At 42.2% G+C, this 8416-nt stretch overlaps 1 protein-coding gene across 5 annotated transcripts in view; it reads left to right on the forward strand.

Annotated features, from left to right (window-relative positions):
* The window catches only part of ZNF644 (zinc finger protein 644), a 121543-nt gene extending 121202 nt beyond the window's left edge, over positions 1–341 (forward strand). For 2 of the 5 annotated variants that reach the window (XR_005583297.1, XR_005583299.1), the window contains exon 10: positions 1–340. This exon is cut by the window's left edge and continues 325 nt beyond it. The gene's annotated coding sequence lies outside the window, so the exon portion shown is untranslated. The other 3 variants (XR_005583298.1, XR_005583300.1, XR_005583301.1) reach the window with 3 other exon arrangements.
* Positions 342–8416: the final 8075 nt, after the last annotated feature.

An 8416-nucleotide genomic window follows, 5' to 3' on the forward strand; every position in this document is an offset into this window, starting at 1 on the left:
ACAGAAAGTGTGTTGAGCACGGCAGTCACCTGCGGTGTGGCCGCGAGGGGGGCGCTCCAGCGGCAGAGCTCTCCTGGTGCCCAGGCAAAGTTGTATTTTTAAATCCCCACTCCGCCTCCCCAGCGATCCTTCCCCGCTGGGCCTTGTCGCCTCCCATCTTGCAGCCACGGGCTTCGCATTTAAAAAACAAAAATCTCCGTGGAGTTTGTGTTCTTTAGGAATCTGGAGTAGTCTGCAAATCTGCTTGTTTATCATCGGGACCAAGCTGGCGCGCAGGTGCAGAGGGTGATTAAAGAGACTGTAGAATAAAGGTTAAATGAAAAATACTCTCAAAGAGGCGAGCTTTCCGCGTGGGCTCGCAGCAAGCGGGGCCGAGCCCACTGCTTGGGGGGGACTCGGGGCCGCCCCGGGAGGCTCGCTCGCTCGCTCGCTCATTCTCCGGTCAGCGCCGGGGTGCGCGCGCAGATGGGCCCAGGCCGCCGCTGCCCGAAGTGACCTCCGAGAAGGGCCAAGCCTGCAGCTGGCGCTGAGGGGGAGTGATCGGGGGCCGGGCCTGGAGGGCTGAGCCGCCCAACGCCGCTCAGGGAGCGCCGGGCGCCGGTGGGGAGAGGCGGGGGGCGGGGCTCCCCACCTGGCAAAGGGCTGCGCTGCCCAACAGCCGAGTTCAAAACCCAGCAGAAAAGCGCGGGAGCCGCTCTGCCACCTGAAACGGCCCAAACCCGAGTCCCCTGTTGGTGGCAGGGCCACCTCCTGTCTGGAAAATCCCCTCGGGCCGGGAGCTGTGCTCCCCGCTTGGCACGTGGGAGCTGTTTGATCTCTATAGCGGCTACAGGGACACCTGCCCTCTCCAGCACCCGTCCCCTCAGTCACTGAAGTGGGTGGCATTATTTTTGAGGGAAAGGGGCAGATCTCTTACCTTGTGCCACTTTAGATCGATCTATCTATCTATCCAATGTCTGATTGGTGTCTGCGGTGTGTGTATATATAGATACACACATCCAAGTAGAATTTTATTTAAAATGCCATTGGCTAATATTGGTCCCATGATGTTTGGAAGACCTCCCACCCATCCCATTGTGGGGACTGGTTCCCCTAAGGGACAGTTGTGTATGTCTAACATCATTACTGACTTCCCAGGTGGTTATCTTCCCACACACTGGTGGCTCTGGGGTGTGGCTCATCAGAGTAACTAGCACCCCCATGAGGGGAGATGGCCAGAGCTAGTGCCTTCCAGCCAGCCCTTCAGAGGAGTCACTGCCAGCCGCAAGAGGAAAGAGCCAGGGCCTGCTCATCAAATAACCTGGCAACAGTCCCAGTGCTGCAGTGGAGGGACCAAGGGAAAAGTAGCAAAACACCTCCCCCTTCCCAACACTGTACCCAGGTGGGAAACAGGATTCAGTGGAAAGGGTATAGACCTGGGAATGAGTAGAACCTGGGTTCTGTGCCAGCTCTGCCACTGACTTACTGTGCCATCGTGGGCAAGTCAGAGTGGCTCTGTGCCTCAGTTTTCCCATCTGTAACGCAAGTATAATGAAACTTTCCTGCTTTTGTAAAGCATTTGAGATCTATGGATAGAGTCTACTATATACATGCAAAGTGGTGGTATTTATTATGAGGCCTGCTCCTGACTGACCTTACTACTGCCCCATAAGCCTGCACATTGCACATACAAGGTGGTGCTGGGTTTTCTCCCTTCTCCACAACAGGTGTTCTATACTAGTCAGGTTCTTATACTGCCCTCATCACCATAAAATTTGTGTACCCTCTAGCAGTGACTTAAGCAGTGTGACTAACAGCTGTCACATGTGGTTGGACTGTTCTCCCTTTCCTACCCCAAGTGGAAAGTTATGAGAGATTTATTTGTTTAATCTATTTTGTTTGTACCTGTGGTGCTGTTTGTGTTTACTATTGTAGGCAAGGTGCCCTTCACACTTTGAATGGGAAATGGTGCTAGTAGAGGTGGAATGAATTTCCCAGGTGTGGGTTGATCCCCCGAGAAAGCTCTGACTCCTGCACAGATGTGATTCACTCCGTTGTGCCTGAGGAGCAGCATTGTCCACCATAGAACTTCAGGTGAGCTTTGAGATGTCCTGAGTCCGGATCACTGTGTGCCTTGAAGCTAAAGACAAACTTCTTGACTTTGATGTGGTGTTCAATGAGAAGCCAGAAGAGAGAGCAGAGGGCAGGCCTGATGTGATCATGTTAGTCTGGTAAGGGAGTGACAAGTCAGCAAATTTGTATATATAAAATGTTTGGCTTAATAAATATATAACAATCTCACAAAAGCTCATGCTTTTAGTGAGTGTAGTCTGGGGTGAGTGATACCATGGCAGGTGGTTATCACATATTTTATGGTGCTAGGACCCTTAAAACTTACTCACATGGGTAATTCTAAGAGTAGTCCAATTCACTTCAAAGGATTATGTATGTAAGTAAAGGTTGCATGATTATGACTTTTATAGGTATGTACATATATACTGTCTGGAGATATATAAACCATACATTACTGAGTTATCCACCCATTAGTTCAGTTACAGGTCTGGTTTTGAGATTAAGGTTTATAATCTTTATAATACACACATGAAAAGTTTTGTGTTCATGCTTTAAAGGAGGATCATTAAATATTCAGTATTACTACTCAAATTAGTTGTCATGTCCTATATAGCAAGTTACCCATTATTTTTGCCCTGTTTTAAATTCTATAATATGCAAACAGCAATGTTTTACATCTAATAGTAGAAAAATGTTTATTTATTTATTTTTTTGGGAAAAAAAAAAGCCCCAGAGAAAACAGTTTTAGAGACACATTTATTATCATATAGACTAGTTATGGGAATTCTTGGTCTATCAAGAAATGAGCATTTTGCTTGGTGCTGGATTGTAGCCAGATTCAGTCCTAGCTATTACTATATCAATCTGGTAGTTGGTGATTCTAAAAGGTGGTTTATGAGGAGATTTGGGTAATGTAAGGTCAGGCCTTCTAAACCTTATAGTCTTATAAAGCCTTGGGATGTGGAAAACTGTTCTAATTTTAAAGGTCAGCTTTTTCTTTGTGAGTCATGCTTCTATTATCCAAACACTTTCTGTATGTGGTAAGCAAACAACCCCCCCCCCCCAAACCACTGCCATCTGGGAAAAATCCCCCAAAGTAAAAAATTCCAACAGAATTTCATAAAATGCACATATGAACTACATAGGAAGAAGTTATTTTTGGCCCAAAAATATTTTGCTTTGTTTTTCAATCTAACAAACTGTTTTTATTTATATGAAGAGATGTAAAATGGCCCAAACTGTTTGGATCACACGCAGAAAACATTCCATATTGAGAGTTACTTGAATTGATTATTTTGCTGGGGGTTGGTGGAAAGACTTTTATTTAAACCAATTTAAAATCTTTATTTTAAAGAGTGACAATTGGTAGCTGGAGAATATACTCTGCATTCCTCTCATACTGCAGCTGGACTGGCATTAGCCAAGGTTTATTTATTTATTTATTTTCTGCACAGAGGGGAGGAAAATATATCGGTCCATGAATCAATCTAGATAATGGGGAAGGCTGAATGTAATAAATAATACAGTAACAACCCTAAACTAATGAGCTGTTGCTAAGGTACATTTCACAGGCTCATCTTCTATATAAAAAGTCACTAATAATCCCTTGGTGTAATCAGATGATAAAGCTTTGCCATAAGGCAACACCTGTGCAATTAAAGCTGCAGATTCTTTTGCACGTTTCATTAATTTCAGGATTTTGTAAAGGCACAATGACTACACTAATAATCTAGTCTACTTGACTCCATGTCTACTGGAAACAGGGTGTCTAATTAGGTAAAGGTAATTAATTAGAGATAAATGGAGCTAATCAGACTCAGTTAACACTAATTCTCTGAATTAAGACATTTTGGGACACCTACTATTCCATTGGCTTTGATATTTCCCAACAAACAATGAATTGGAGGGTAGTCAGAAAACACTACATTTTCTGCTGCATGCTATAGGCCTAATCCTGCAAATATTTACTGGCACAAATAGCCTCAGTGCGGCCAATGGGCCTGTACTCCCCTGAGTAGTCGTTATGCATATGAACGGCTTTGCAGGATCAGGCCCTTTTTTGATTTTGGAGCTTTAGGGCTTGATGTACTGAAGACATTCATTTCAGTGGGTGTTAGACTGAGTCCTTACACTTTGCCTAAAAAGTCCTGTCCGGGAAAAGTGATTTTTGTTGTTGGAAGATCTTCTAAGTTATATTTCATTTGATGCCTTTCTTTTAGGTGCTCCAGCCTGTGCTGGTATTTCACAGAGCTGTAACGTTATTCGTTGTAGATTTTGTTTTGAGACAAACCCACAAAAGAGAGGAAATTCCCAAGTAACTATTAAGGCCAGTATTTTCAAACCTGGGTCCCTACAGTTAATGTCCTATGTAAAAGTGGCCTGAGTTTCAGAGGCGTTGTGCACTTGTAGCTCCCATTGAGATGAGTGGGTCCACTTTAATATTAAGGGTCAAATCCTGCTGGACTTACTCACATAAATAGCCCCATTAAATGCAGTGGCCTGCTTCCTTTGCTCTTGATAAGACTACTCACGTGCGTGATATAAGCAGGATTGGCCTGAAGACACACGAGGGCCTATGTGTTGGAGGCTGTCTTCCCTATGAGATTCCTTTGGCTTGTTGGCTTTGTCTCACAATATTTTACGGACGTTTTTGTATGATTAATTGCAGTTTTAATCGCACTGTTAAACAATAGACTACCAATTGAAATTTATTAAATATTTTGGATGTTTTTCTATATTTTATATATATTGTATTCTGTGTTGTAATTGAAATCAAAGTATATATTATTTTTTATTACAAATATTTGCACTGTAAAATGATAAACAAAAGAAATAGTATTTTTCAGTTCATCTCATACAAGTACCGTAGTGCAATCTCTTTGTTGTGAAAGTGCAATTTACAAATGTAGATTTTTTTTTTGTTACATCACTGCACTCAATAACAAAACAATAGAAAACTTCAGAGCCTACAAGTCCACTCAGTCCTACTTCTTGTTCAGCCAATCGCTAAGACAAACAAGTTTGTTTACATTTACAGGAGATAGTGCTGCCCTCTTCTTATTTAGTGTCACCAGAAAGTGAGAACAGGTGTTCACATGGCACTTTTGTAGCTGGCATTGCAAGGTATTTATGTGCTGGATATGCTAAAGATTTGTGTGCCCCTTCATGCTTTGGCCCCCATTCCAGAGGACATGCTTCCATGGTGATGATGCTAAAAAAATAAAGTGTTAATTAAATTTGTGACTAAACTTCTTAGGGGAAAATTGTATGTCCCCTGCTTTGTTTTACCCGCATTCTGCCATATATTTCATGTTATATCAGTCTTGGATGATGACCCAGCTAAATGTGTTCATTTTAAGAACACTTTCACTGCAGATTTGACAAAATGCAAAGAAGTTCCAATGTGAGAATTTCTAAAGATAGCTACAGCACTTGACTGAAGGTTTAAGAATCTGAAGTGCCTTTCAAAATCTGAGAGGGACGGGGTGTGGAGAATGCTTTCAGAAGTCTTAGAAAAGCAACACTCCCGTGCGGCAACTACATAACGCAAACCACCAAAAAAAGAAAATCAACCTTCAGCTTGTGGCATGTGACTCAGATAAGGAACATGAATATGTGTCGGTCCACACTGCTTTGGATTGTTATCAAGCAGAACCCGTCATCAGCATGGACACATTTCCCTGGGAATAGTGCTTGAAGCTTGAATGGACATATGAATCTTTAGCGCATCTGGCATGTAAATATCTTGCAACGCCGGCTATAAGAGTGCCATGAAACTGCCTGTTCTCACTTTCAGGTGACATTGTAAACAAGAAGCGGGCAGCATTATTTCCTGCAAATGTAAACAAGCTTGTTTGTCTGAGCAATTGGCTGAACAAGAAGAAGGACTGAGTGGACTTGTAGGCTCCAAAGTTTTACATTGTTTTATTTTTGACTGCAGTTATTTTTTGTACATAATTCTACATTTGTGAGTTCAACTTTCATGATAAAGAGACTGCACTACAGTACTTGTATTAGGTGAATTGAAAAATACTATTTCTTTTGCTTTTTACAGTGCAAAAATTTGTAATAAAAATAAATATAAAGTGAGCACTGTACACTTTGTATTCTGTGTTGTAATTGAAATCAATATATTTGAAAATGTATAAAACATCCAAAAATATTTAAATAAATGATATTCTGTTATTGTTTAACACTGCGATTAATCATGATACTTTTTTTAATCGTGTGATTAATCACAATTAATTTTTTAGTTGCTTGACAGCCCTAATAATGGATTTGGCAGAAGTACCAAGAATGCCGTGATTAGAATATGCAAATGTAATGATGCCATACCAACCTAGATTAGTAGTTGTGGATAGGATTGCACTGAGCATGTGGCGCTCATGATTTTTAGAACATGATACCTTTACCCCTTTTTTTCCTTCAAGCTACCAGCTGGGATTTCTTCTCATTATCTGCTTAAGGCCTGTAAAATTTGATTTCAAAGCATGACTTACATGAGCTGTTTATGAGCTATATGAACCACAAAGTAGCAATGGAAGCTCCATTCCTTCCCACTTCCCAGAAAGTTTGGATTTTTTCAGTCTTAAATCTCCAAAGTGCCGCAACAGATTTGTGAAATGTAAATAAATAATTTCTGGGATGAACCCTCAAAGGGTGAGTTTCAACCTGGAGCAAGTTTCTAACAGCTGAGTTTCACTCACCTAAGGGGGGGAGGGATCATTGAAACATCCGAACACTTTAACTCTAGTAGTATGGTCAGGCACTGTTAGGACTGACCCTTTAAAGAACTGTTAAATTACATACATGATAAGAGATGGGAAAAAGTTGCTAGGTCATTTAGCCCATTTTTAGCAACAGCATGGCAACTTTGGGCTTCAGAACCAGGGGCATGGGCCTGCTGAGACTGAGGTCCATTGGAGGGTTTCCACTGACCCCAATGGGAGTAGGATGGGGCCCCACACTGTAAAAATAACCCCCTTTCCCCCCTGTTAAAAGATGCTGTAAATGGAAAATTCTGCCCTTCTGTGCATGGGTGACATGTCCCAGGTGTGGTAGAACTGGTGCAACTCTACTGCATGCAGGGGAGGGAGAGGGATTTTGCTTGCACATCCCCTTTATACTTTAAAGCCATGCTTCCAGGGGACTCCCTGTGTGGTTGTGCTCACCATCTCTTTCGGGGCAGGACAGGATCAGAGCTGCTGGACATGTCACTGCTTACATCCACTGGCTAGCTAGTACCACCATGGAATCAGAGTGATGCTACTGCAGAGTGGGTCGTATGTATGGGAGATCCCCAGCACCCTACTCAGTTAACCAGTGAGGGAACTGAGATTTGCCCCTTAGTGGTTTGGCCCCTCTTCTTGTGCATTTAAAGTTGCTAGCAAATGCAGCCTTAGCATTCTGAATTGATTTTACATGTTATAGAAAATTAAAATGATTCATGTACTTTATAGCACCCTTATTTCTGTATATAATTTTTTGAAGCTAATTTCTAATTATGCCATTGCTTGTTGCCTTGCTAAAGATCTGTCTCTTTGAATGGAACCATAAATATTTAAGACTTGGTATGCTTCAACGGCACTCTTACAACATATAGTTCAGAAAATTCAGGTGCTGTCCAGTGGGTATAATTCAAACCATGATGCTTGTTTGCACTGATAATTGTTGAAGTGATATTTAATGTTTAACAATGTAGCACATCAACAGAATCTCTGCAGAGCACAGAAACACTGCATGTAAGGCAAGTAAACAGTAATTGCCAAGGGTATACCTCAGGCACTGCCAAAGAGCTCAGACACCAAGTGAAGTTCTGAAATAATGGCTAAGAGAGCTGCCACTTTCTTGAAGCATGTAGGGAAGTATCCCATGATAGCCATCTCCTTAAAGGGGCAAAGGTAAAGTGTGTCTCCCCCATCTTTGTAGGTCATCCGCTTTCAGTAGCCAAGCACTAATAGGTGAGGCTACTGAAGTCCTTATTATGCAGTCTGGATGACACAGTTATTGTGCAGGCCTAAATATGACCAGCAGTCCTGACGCAAGTTACTGCACCAGCGTGTCACTTTATCTCATGCAGCGAGATTGGGAACTTCTGTTGAACCAACTCTCATGGGCCTTGGATATTCTTATTTATATACCACTATGCATGTGCCTGGCATCGTACAGAGAAATAGAAAGACAAGGTCTGCACGCTGGAGGCCTGATAGTGAGAACAGATTGATAACATCCAGGGCAATGACAACAGATGAGAAAGTGAAAGGAGGTCACAGAAAATAAGAGGGAAGTTGATCTGCTTTTGGAGTTTAGAGCATTTAATTTTTCTGCTTCATATTCATCTTGCTTTGTACTATATGTGTTTGCA

The sequence above is a fragment of the Mauremys reevesii genome, linkage group 8, assembly GCF_016161935.1.
Source record: "Mauremys reevesii isolate NIE-2019 linkage group 8, ASM1616193v1, whole genome shotgun sequence".
Taxonomy (NCBI): Eukaryota; Metazoa; Chordata; order Testudines; family Geoemydidae; genus Mauremys; species Mauremys reevesii.